Raw genomic sequence first — 12,587 nt, 5'->3', positions numbered from 1 at the left:
CCTCTGCCTCCTGGGTTCAAGCAATTCTTCCGCCTCAGCCTCCTGAGTAGCTGGGATTACAGGCACACGCCACCGTGCCCAGCTAATATCTGTATTTTTAGTAGAGACGGGGTTTCACCATGTTGACCAGGATGGTCTCGATCTCTTGACCTCGTGATCCACCCGCCTCAGCCTCCCAAAGTGCTGGGATTACAGGCGTAAGCCACCACTCCCGGCCTGTTTATGAAAATTTATTGAGCTGTACGCTGATGATTTGTGCATGTTACTGTGTGTACATTGTATTTCACTGGAAAATTAAAACAAAAAAAGATGATAAAGCTCTAAAGAAAATTTTCAATTACAAACTTGACCTAGAGCCCTCTGGGTCATGCTAGTAACTAAAGCTCTACTGAGAACTTGATTTATAGTCTTTGTCCATAAATGTTAATTTATCGAATCAATTAGTTGTTTGTGTTTTGGTTGAGGGGGCAGGGGGCTTGTTTTCCAGTGGGTTTTCTGTAGGCTGGGATGTGCTTCATGGTGCTGAAGGTGTGGCTTTGTTGCCACCTGGTGGCTATCAATATGATTACAGTGGTAGAAAACGACAGCGGCTCATTCCTATCTGAAAGATGCTCACAGCTATTAATAGGAGGTCTTGGAAGGTCCCTGATTCCAAGTCTTCTAATTGTCAAGCCTCTTATTCACCTAGAAGTTTTCTGGCCCTTACTTGGCTACACCCCTGATGGAGCTTCACTGTTTAACTGGGGGTCCAAGTCCATTGTTGGACATCTTTCACTGTAATAAATTCTTTATATAAAGTAAACAATTGCCTGCCTTGAATCGTCTACCCACTGGTCCTGGCTGTGCCCGAGGATGTGCAAATATATCCGTTTCCTACAAGTGGGTCTTTCAGATGTTGGGGGCAGCACTTAGATGCTCTGTTCATGTCATCTCTTAGGGCTAAAAGTCCATAGTTCCCCTGATATGGTTAGACTCCGTGTCTCCACCCAAATCTCATCTCAAATTGTAATCCCCACATGGAGGGAGGTACCTGGTGGGAGACAATTGGATCATGGGGGTGGTTACCCTGATGCTCTTCTCGCAATAGTGAGGGAGTTCTCACGAGATCTGATGGTTTATAAGTGGCAGTTTCCCCTTTGTTCGTTCTTTCTCTCTCTCTCCTACCTCAAGATAAGATATACCTGCTTCCCCTCACCTGCTGCCATGATTGTAAGTTTCCTGAGGCCTCCCCAGCTATGCATAACCATGAGCCAATTAAACCTCTTTATGAATTACGAGGCCTCAGTATTATCTTCATAGCAGTGTGAGAACGGACTAACATATACCCAGATATCCATCCTGTGACCTGGTTTCAAGTCTGTTCGTCCTTCTGGCTGCTCACCACTCGTGTACTCACATTCATGTGTGGCCCTCTTCAGGTGTGGCCCTCAGAGCTGACCTTGGCCTTCCTGCACTTGTCTGGATACGACTGTTGGTGCCACAGCCACGTTGTTCTCTAGGCCAGGTAAGAACTGTGGCCTCTGTTTACACGGGTGGTGACTGGAGCCTAATTCCTCATTCAATCCTACTTCTCCTGCTGCTTGGAGCCAGACTGGAATCAAGAAGGTCCTGGAAGAAGCTGGGTATGGTTGTGAGTGCTCATAGTCCCAGATACTTGGGAGGCTGGAGCAGGAGGTTCACTTGAGTCTAGGAGTTTGAATCCAACCTGGGCAATACAGCAAGACCCCATCTCTTTTTTTTTTTTTTTGAGGTAGAGTCTCACTCTGTTGCCCAGGCTGGAGTGCAGTGGTGGGATCTTGGCTCACTGCAACCTCTGCCTCCCGGGTTAAATGATTCTCGTGCCTCAGCCTCCCAAGAAGCTGGGACTACAGGTGTGCACTGCCATGCCCAACTAATTTTTGTATTTTTAGTAGAGATGGGGGTTTCACCATGTTGTTCAGGCTGGTCTCAAACTTCTGACCTGCCCACCTTGGCCTTCCAAAGTGATGGGATTACAGGTGTGAGCCACTGCACCCAGCCAAAACCCATCTCTTAAAAGAACAAAAAAAAAGCTTTTGGAATTGTTCATTGTGGCAAATGTGGAAGCAGGCCAGTCAGTAGGTTCCCAGGGCAGTGGGGAGACAGAAATGCTGATAAGAATGCCTGGCTTGGTGGCTCATGGCTGTGATCCCAGCACTTTGGGAGGCTGAGGTGGGTGGGTCATCTGAGGTCAGGAGTTTGAGACCAGCCTGACCAACATGGGGAAACCCCGTTTGAACCGAAGGCAGAGGTTGCAGTGAGCTGAGACCGTGCCATTGCACTCCAGCCTGGCAACAAGAGTGAAACTCCGTCTCAAAAAAAAAAAAAAAAAAAATTGCTGATGAGGACAATCCTGGTTGGCTAAGTGTCAGGTGTCAAGCAAGAGGCCACAGGGAAGATCAGAGACAGTTACTCACAGCACACTTCAGCTAGCAGCGTTCTCTTCGAGCCTGTCAGAATCCTGCAGGAAGCCGTGCTGAGGTCCCCTCTCAGATCTTTCCTGAAGCTGGTACACACAGGTTTCCGGCCTGGCCAAGCTGTGGCTTACAGACCTCTTACTCATCACTGGTTCCACATGCTGTCATCTGGGCAGATGTAAGTGGAAGCACGTTCCTGATTGCCTCGGGGGGGGTGGGGGCGTGTGCTTTTCACTGCAGCCCTTATCCTGGCAGCAGAAGCTGCCTACATGGTGCCCCTCTAATGTCACGGGCAGGAGAAGCTGAGCGACTCCGCCACATGGCAGAGGTACAGAATGCATCTCCTAGGAGAGTGAGGAGAAACAAGTTGTTTTCAGGCACCTGAACTAGCCTGGGCACAGTGCTCATCTCAGGGGGCATAACCAGGATGAAACAGGCCAGGGTGGGCCATCCAAAAATTGCAGTCCTAAGACAGGGGTCTCAGGCATTGGCGAGCACCGTTGAAACACAGATACATGGGTCCCATTGTCAGCGTCGGGCTCCCTGGGTGCATGCAGGGCCTGGGGACCTGCGTGTTATAATCCTCCTGAAGAGCTGAGAGGTAGACGCTCAAGGGACCACATTAGGAAAGGCAGAACTGAAGAGACAGAAAGCAGATCAGTGGCTGCCTGGGCTGGCGACTGACTGGAGGAGGGAATTGACTGCTGAGAGGCAGGAAGGAGTGAGGGAAATGTTTCACATCATGATTATTGCAATGTCTACTTAAAATAGGTACCCATTTTAAGTAGTTCAATGAGTTTACTGTATGTAAATCATGTATCAATAAAGATGATAAATAAAGCTGGCCGGGCACCATGGCTCATGCCTGTAATCCCAGCCCATCGGGAGGCTGAGGTGGGCGGATCACCTGAGGTCAGGAGTTTGAGACCAGCCTGGCCAACATGGTGAAACTCATGTCTCTACTAAAAATACAAAAGCTAGCCAGGCATGGCTCCTGTAGTCCCAGCTACTCTGGAGGCTGAGGCACGAGCATTGCTTGAACTTTGGGGGTTGAGGTTGCAGCAAGCTGAGATCATGACACTGCACTCCAACCTGGGTGAGAAGAGCAAAACTCCATCTCAAAAAAAAAAAAAAAGGAAAAAACAAAAAAGCTAAGAAGGTCATCATGTGTTTTGGGCCTCCCTTTTTGTCTCTAGAGAGCCTGGTTAAGGCTCTTTCATCCTGCCCTAAGGCCTGGCACAGTGGCTCATGCCTGTACTCCTAGCACCTTTGGAGGCTGAGGTGGGTGGATTGCTTGAGCTCAGTAGTTTGAGATCAGCCTGGCTAAACATGGTGAAATCCCCTTTTTACTAAGAATCCAAAAGGGCATGGTGGTGCACGCCCGTAATCCCAGCTACTCCAGAGGCTGAGGCAGGACAATCTCTTGAACTCAGGAGGTGAAGGCTGCAGTGAACCAAGATCATGCCACAGCACTCCAGCCTGGGCAACGGAGGGAGACTGTTCCCCCACCCCGCCCTAGGCAGATGGTAGAGCTTCCTTGACATCTGAACAAAACCGAAAACTGGGACCTCCAGGCCTGAAGGGGGCGCTGTCTCCAGCAGTGTCTCAGTGTCAGACCATTTAGAGAACTCACTTTGTGCCACAGGCACCCTATGGGGAAGAGGGTTGGGAGTAGAGCCATATGTCCCTTAAAGATGGTGTGGGAAAAGTTGCATTAGGTGATTTCAACTCTGTGTGAACATCATGGAGTCCACTATACATCCCTAGATGGGATAGCCTCACACACACCTAGGCTGGTTGGTGCAGCCTACCGCCCCTAGGCTACAAACTACAGCATACAACTGACCCCGTACCGTAGGCGATGGTAACATGGTGGGAAGTGTGTGTGTATGAATGATGGCAGACTGGCCAGCCCCGGAATTGAGGCTTAGCTCAGGAGAGTTCTTGTCTTTGTCCAGGAAAGAATTCAAGGGTGAGCCGGTGGTGTTAGCAACTTTTACTGAAGCAGCGTACAGTAGCCACAGAGAAACTGCCGCAGGAACGTGCACAGAATAGCAGCTCAGGGCCAGGGCAGTTCTGCCCTCATATTTCTATTCACTTTTTCTTTTGAGATGGTCTTGCTGTGTCACCCAGGCTGGAGTGCACGGGCACAATCTCGATTCATTACAACCTCTGCCTCCCCAGTTCAAGCTACTCTTCCTCCTCAGCTTCTGGAATGGCTGGGATTACTGGCACCTGCCACCACACCCGGCTAATTTTTGTATTTTTAATAGAGATGGGGTTTTACCATATTGGCCAGGCTGGTCTCAAACTCCTGACCTCAGGTGATCCTCCCGCCTTTCAAAGTGCTGGGATTACAGGCGTGAGCCACCGCAAATTAAGCGGTAGTTTGTGCAGAAATATCTAGAAAAATAGCAGTAAATGGGTCATTGCCATGGGGAGGGGTGATAATTTCTAGGTGTTGCCATGGCAACGGTAAACTGACAGGGCACTGGTGGGTGTGTCTTTCAGAGCATGCTTCTGTCTCTTCCCTGTTTCAGCTAGTCGTCAATCTGGCCTGGTGTCCAAGCTCTACCTCTGGAGTCCAGTCCCATCTCTGACCTTATCTAAACGTAGAAAAGTATGGTGAAAATACAGTTATAATCTTATGGGTCGATCTTTGTATAAGTGGCCCCTCCTTGACCCACTCACAGTCGTGTGGCTCATGGTCACGACTGTATCTGGAGATAACCGCTTGAGTCTGGTTCCCTCATCTGCTAGCTTTATGACCCTGGGCAAACTTCATAACCTCCTCGTGCCTCAGTTTCCTTGACCGTAAAATTGAGAAAGTAATAGTACCTTTCTCAAAGAGTTGTGCAAAAATTTTAAGGAAGTTATTTCATTATAAAGCACTTAGAACGGCAGCTAGCATACAGAAGCATGAAGTGAGCGTTCACGATTATTATTTAATAAATGCAACTTCCATCCATGCTGTTTCCCCCCTAATTTTGCCATGGAGATTATTTGTACAGAGAGTTCTTAGTTCTCCATCTTTTATGACAGGGTGATTCTGGTCCCATTCCAGCCATCTTCATGGATAGATGATTCCCTGGGATGGTGACATGGGAGGTGGGAGCTGGACTTGGAGCAGAAAGAGCTGGCAGCTTGGGGTGCAGCCTTGGTCTGGGACAGTTTCACTCTGTGGTGGAGACAGGCTCGAATCCCCTCCCCCCAGGACCGTTTCTTTTTATTTTATTTAGTTATTTGAGATAGGGTTTCGCTCTGTCACCCAGGCCGGAGTTCAGTGGCATGATCATGGGTCACTGCAGCCTTCATCTCCTGGGCTCAAGAGATCTTCCCACCTCAGCCTCCTGAGTAGCTGAGACCACAGGCATGAGCCACCACACCTGGCTAAGTTTTTGATTTATTTTTTGTAGACACAGGGTTTTGCCATTTTGCCCATCTGCTCTCGAATTCCTGGACTCAAGTGATCCACCTGGCTTGGCCTCCCAAAGTGCTGGGATTATAGATGTGAGCCACCATGCCCAACGCAGGACCTTTTCTTGAGCACTCTGGCCCTTGCTAATTCCTAGCAGACTGGGGTTCCGCTTGCTTTACCTCTGTAAGCCCCTCAGGCTACACCTCAGAAAAATGGGATGAAGCTGGCTCCCAGGGGGGTGGTCAGGATAAAGTGAGAGGGCAGGAAGAACTCTTGATGCTTGTCTTTGAGTTTTTCTGGAGGCAGCCTCTGAGACAAGATTCTCAGTGTTATTCTACAAGTGATTGATTTGGAAGGTCATCCCAGGAAGCACCACTCGGAGAAGATATGAGACAGGGAGTGGAAGGAAATTAGTGAATGTGTTAGTGGGATGAAGACAACCGGAGCAGCTGGAGCTTCATGCCTCTGCGAACTCTGGGAGATGGTGCAAAACACACCTCAGACAGAGGGGAGAGGGTGGCCTGCTTCCAGCCAAGCAGGGAGGAGGCTGTGTGCTCATATGTTAACCGCCCAGCTGTCCTTGGTTGAAGCTTGCTTCCAGGAGTGTTCACTCTGGCATTTCCTGCTTGCTTGATTGGCTGAATCTTCTTCCACAGCCAGAAATTAAGACGCCCCAGGGCTTGGAGGCAGGTGTTCCCAGCAAGTCTTTGGCTTGTGAAGGTGAGTGCTGGGAGGGCAAGAGTGCAAATTCCATCTGCTACAGGCGGTCGGCTCCTGGTAAGAACTAGTTAATGTAGTTGGGCGTGGTGGCTCATGCCTGTAATCCCAGTACTTTGGGAGGCCAAGGCGGGCAGATCACCTGAGGTCAGGAGTTTGAGACCTGCCTGGCCAATGTGGAGAAACCCCATCTCTACTAAAAATATAAAAATTAGCTGGGTGTGGTGGTACATGCTTGTAATCCCAGCTACTTGGGAGGCTGAAGTAGGAAAATCACTTGAACCTGGGAGGTGGAGGCTGTGCTGAGCTGAGATCGCACCACTGCACTCCAGCCTGGGAGACAGAGCAAGACTCCATCTCAAAAAAAAAAAACCAAAAAACAACAAAAAAAACTAGGTAACGTAGTCGGGCGTGGTGGCTCAGGCCTGCTAATCCGAGCCCTTGCGGAGGCCAAGGTGGGAGGATTGCTTGAGCCCAGGACTTTGAGACCAGCTTGGGCAACACAGCAAAACCTCATCTCTACCAAAAATTAAAAAAAAAAAAAAATTAGCTGGGCCTGGTGGTGGGCACCTGTAGTTCCAGCTATGTGGGAGGATGGCTTGAGCCCAGGAGTTCAAGGCTGCAGTTAGCTAGGATTGTGGCATTGTACAGCCTGGAAAACAGAGCAAGAACCTGTCTCTTAAAAACAAAAAAGTGGCTGGGCATGGCGGCTCACACCTGTAATCCCAGCACTTTGGGAGGCTGAGACAGGTGGATCACGAGATTGAGACCATCTTGGCCAACATGATGAAACCCTGTCTATACTCAAAATACAAAAATTAGATGGGCGTGGTGATGCACACCTGTAGTCCCAGCTACTCGGGAGGCTGAGGCAGGAGAATTGCTTGAACTCACGAAGGGCAGGTTGCAGTGAGCGGAGATCATGCTACTGCACTCCAGCCTGGCAACAGAGTGAGACTGTCTCAAAAACAAACAAAAAAGTGTAGATTTAAGCATCACTGTTTTACAAGAGTAGAGAAAAAGACCAAGTTAAAGTAGATTCTTGTGAACAGGCCACTTTTGTCATGTGGTGCATTCCGTCTAACTTTCAGCTCTTCCTTCAGAGGTGAACCTGCCCTCCCACAAAGGCTGACTAATAAAACCAACAGGGCCGGGTGTCGTGGCTTATACCCGTAATCCCAGCACTTTGGGAGGCCAAGGCGGGCGGATCACCTGAGGTAAGGACTTTGAGAATAGCCTGACCAATATGATGAAACCCTGTCTCTACTAAAAATATAAAAATTAGCCAGGTGTGGTGGCATGTGCCTGTAATCCCAGCTACTAGGGAGGCTGAGGCAGGAGAATTGCTTGAACCCAGGAGATGGATTTTGCAGTGAGCTGAGATTGCACCATTGCACTCTAGCCTGGGCAACAAGAGCAAAACTCTGTCTCAGAAACAAAATAAACAAACAATAAAACCAACAGAAGATCATGACACTGGCCTCAGATTTTGGATGACCTCACGAATGCCTCTTTACCACAGTGAAAGGTCTTCTGGTTCCTGTAGGAGAAGGGCAGCTGTGCAGGGCTGGGGATCAGACCAGGTTCAGCTCTCTCTAAGACAACGTGGTAGGTGTCAGGTGGTTGGGGAGTGGAGTCCACGGGGATAGCCCAGTGGCCCACTGCTGATGGGAGTTGTGAGCTGTTTCAGGAGTGAATGCCAATGTTTCAAAACATTGGCCACCAACATTTTTGATGTGGTTTGGAGCCGTGGGGGGCTTTGGAATGATCAGCTTTATACCAGCAATGGGACAAGACATCTCCTGTCTCGGAGCCTCGTTCCTCAGCTGTTGAATAGACATTGTAGTGGAATTCCTTACAGAGTTGAGTTGAGAAGTAAATGAGGTGGTACATTGTCAGCGCCTGGCATGGTGTAGACCAGGAGTTGGCAAACGTTTTCTATAAAGGGCCAGGCGGTCAGTATTTCAGCTTTGTGAGGCACATGGGCTCTGCTGCACCTACTCAAATTTGTAGCATTAAAGCTACTATAGACAATATATGCATCTTAGAAAAACAGATGCTGACTGGGTGTGGTGGCTCATGCCTGTGATCCCAGCACTTTGGGAGGCCGAGGCAGGCAGATCGCCTGAGGTCGGGAGTTCGAGACCAGCCTGGCCAAAATGGTGACACTCCGTCTCTACTAAAAATACAAAAAGTAGCCAGGTGTGGTCATGGCATCTGTATTCCCAGTTACCCAGGAGGCTGAGGCAGGAGAATTACTTGAACCGGGAGGCGGAGGTTGCAGTGAGCTGAGATCGTGCCACTGCTGCCTGGGCAACAGAGTGAGACTGTCTCAAAACAAAAAACAACAAACAGACACTGACCCTCTGTATAGGGAATGGGTAGAAATGGGAAGAATTGGGGAGATTTTATCTCTTCCTCCTGAAAGGAGGAAATGTTTCTCATCTATCTTTGTGTCCTTTGGGCCAGCATGGGGCCTAGGACGTATAGGTGCTCAAGAAACCTTTACTGAAGGGAGAAAAACAACCAATAGCATGAAGAAGAGAATGGTGTTTGGAATCAAACAGACCTGTGTCCAAATCAGTTTATTCTCTATGTGGTCTGGGCTAAGCCCCTCCTTTTCTCTGAGGTCTTCATCTATAAAATGAGTTTAAGAATCACAGGATAAATGGGCAAAAAGTGTGCATGTTGAAACATATTTTTAAAAAAGAAAACATGAACAAAGGCTCTTCCTTCCATGGTTTCTAACTCATGGCTCTCAACCCTTAGTTCCTCTGGTTTAAGGGGCATTTTCATCTCCTCCAGCCCCCTCTGTACAACTGGCCTTCTCTGGCCTTTCTTGGACTCCGGAAGGAAGTGGGGGAGGGCATCTCTGCAGGAGGGAGGAGTGGTTGTCTGTACTAGAGGGTGGCGGGAGAGCCAAGCTTCCTGTTCCGAATTCAGGGCCAGGCAGGCAGTAACTGCAGACAATCAGTTTTTGCCTCAAGGGCTCAGTGTTGGCTGTAAAGAATTAATGGCCAAGAAAGGTGTCTACCAATTATTTTTCCACTCAAGGTGCAGAGATTACAGAAACACAGCCAAGCCCATTTCAGATCCAGGCCTCCTAGCACTGGCTGGCAATTACACCTCTCTAGACCTCCATCCCAGGGGAGTGCTGGGAGTCAGGGGTCTCTCCTTAGAGATTATGCTCAGACTTCCAAGTGTATGCAGAACATTTTGTCTTTCCACAGAGAAGAGGGAGAAAAAGGGAGGATGCAGTTGTCCTAAAAGCAGGCCCTGAGACAAGGAATCAAGTGCGTGCAGTGGTCTTTGGGAAGTCACTGGGGGAAACATCATTAGCAGGGGAGGGAAGTAAGATGGGGAAGGGACAGAGCGAATCAGTTACATTGTGGACAACTGGAGCTTCATCTCACCTGGACTCTGGGAAATGGTGCAACATATATATCTCAAAATGATCCCATCTGAGGGGTGAGGGAGCTGGGGTACTTATACACCAACTCCCGTGGATCAGTAGTTGAAGTGTTACTGGTGGAGAATGTCCAGGTTCTTGGTGTCTTAAATAAAGAATTGGACAAAATGCAAAAACAAAGCAAGGAAAGAATGAAGCAACAAAAGCAGAGATTTATTGAAAATGAAAGTACACTCCACAGTGTGGGAGCGGACCCTGGATATGGAATCTTCTCCAGTCCAAATCCTCCCTAGAGGTTTCCCATTGGCCGCTTGGTGTTCATCTCATGTAAATGAAGTGGCGGCCCCCAGTCAGAGGCTGAAGTGAAGTTACAAAGTTACACTCCTATGCAAACGTCTGATTGGTTGCTTTTTGCAACTGATTGCAAATTGGGTACTTTCAATTTCCCATCTGTCTGGCAGAAAATGTGGGGGTTTGCAAAGGGAGTATCCTCTGGTCCTTTTGTTACTTAAGCATGGAAAATTAGGGTTTTCTTTTCAATTTAATTCTAGGAAGTCATCATGAAAGGGCCTTAGGTTCCCTGCCTCCAGACCCTATTCTCTTGCCTCAGAAGGTTGCTGGGCTTGTGGGGGGGGGTGGTGGGTGAGGGTTGTTAATTACCCAGCACTTTCAGCATCTGTCACTTGGTGGCCAAGAGAGTCCTGAGGCAGGAAATGAAGGTGATGGCAGCTGCTGTGCCCTGAAATGGTTAGACCTGGGGAACAAGCCAGGTACCCACAGAATCTGCTACAACACAGGTGAAAGGTCAACTCTGATCCAGGGGCTTCACATCTGAGATCTTTTATTTATTTATTTATTTTGAGACAGAATCTTGCTCTGTCGCCAGGCTGGAACACAGTGGCGCAGTCTTGGCTCACGGCAACCTCTGCCTCCCAGGTTCAAGCGATTCTTCTGCCTCAGCCTCCCGAGTAGCTGGTACTACAGGCGTGTGCCAAACACCTGGCTAATTTTTGTATTTTTAGTAGAGATGGGGTTTCACCATGTTGGCCAGGATGGTCTCGATCTCTTGACCTCGTGATCCACTCGCCTTGGCCTCCCAAAGTGCTGGAATTACAGGCATGAGCCATTGCCCCCAGCCTATTTATTTATTTAGAGACGGAGTCTTGCTCTGTTGCCCAGGGGCAGGCTGAAGTGCTGTGAGGCAACCTTGGCTTGCTGCAGCCCGTCTCCCAGGTTCAATCAATTCTCCTGCTTCAGCCTCCCCAGTAGCTGGGATTACAGGCACCTGCCACTATGCCCAGCTAATTTTTGTATTTTTAATTTTGTATTTTTAGTAGAGACAGGGTTTTGCCATGTCAGACAGGCTGGTCTCGAGCTCCTGCCTGCCTCGGCCTCTCAGAGTGTTGGGATTACAGGCGTGAGCCACCATGCTCAGCCCTGAGATCTCATTTAATCTGCATGTGTATTCAGGGCTGAATCTTAGTTAACCTCCTTTCCGAAGACCTTTTCCTCCAGGCTGGACCTGGGGAGGTGAGTGAAGCTCTCATCCTAAATGCAAGATGTGAGGGGGTCTCAGAAAACACAGCCATCAAATAATATTTTAATGCAATATTTAAAAGGAATAAATGAATGCCAAAAAAAAAAATCCATGGTGAGCATAAGATCAAACATTTTAATCAAGACAGGATCAGTAACAGCGCTGTGCTGAGACATACTGAAACCTGAGACAAAAGGAAAGACCGGTAACCTTGATCTTGTTCTTCATGGAGATTTTTTTGCATTCATTTTGATTTTTTTAAAAAAATTATTGCATTAAAACATTAATTAGGTAGGTTCAGTGGCTCACGCCTGTAATCCCAGCACTTTGGGAGGCTGAGGTGGGTGGATTACCTGAGGTCAGGAGTTCAAGACCAGACTGACCAACATGTTGAAACCCTGTCTTAGAAAAAACAAACAAAAAACCCCCCCAAACAAAAAAACATTAATTATCTTGATGATGTTTTGGGGGGCACAGCCTTATATTTGGTGCCTGAGGCAAGTACCTTATTTACTCACCCTAGTCCTGGCCCGGCTCCTTCCCCAATCTTCCTCGTCTTACTGTGCAGCACTCAGTCCCCTTAGCTGCTCAGGTTAGAACTCTAGGGTCCCCTTGGGTCCCTCTCTTTTCCTCCCCTCTCCCTGCTGTACCATTTCTGGACTTTCAGGTCCACCCCTAAGCATCTCTCAAATGTGTCTTCTTTTTTTAAATTCTCCATTGCTACAACCAAACGAGGTTCTGTAAGGGCTTTCTTGGCTTCCTTTGGGCAGACAGGAACAGCTTCTTGGATTCTCCTGCAAGCTCTGGTGTGTCCATTACCGTCAGTGCCTCCAGCAGACATGAGGGTGGCTGTTTGGCCCTCTGATCCACCTCTCAGTCCCCCCGACATCTGCGTGAGCTCTTGTTTCAGTATGAAATCTTATTCCCACAGTGCTTGTAGAGGCTCTGTTTTGGTGACTACCCCCTGATGGATACCCCAAGCCTGCGACCACCTCTCTGCTACCTGGGCCGCTCCTTGGGCCCCTGGAGGTGGGTTTCAGAGCTGCAACGAAGCAAAACCCCTTCTGATTT

Source organism: Callithrix jacchus, chromosome 5 (genome assembly GCF_049354715.1).
Source record: "Callithrix jacchus isolate 240 chromosome 5, calJac240_pri, whole genome shotgun sequence".
NCBI lineage: Eukaryota > Metazoa > Chordata > Mammalia > Primates > Cebidae > Callithrix > Callithrix jacchus.
This window is presented reverse-complemented; position numbering follows the sequence as displayed.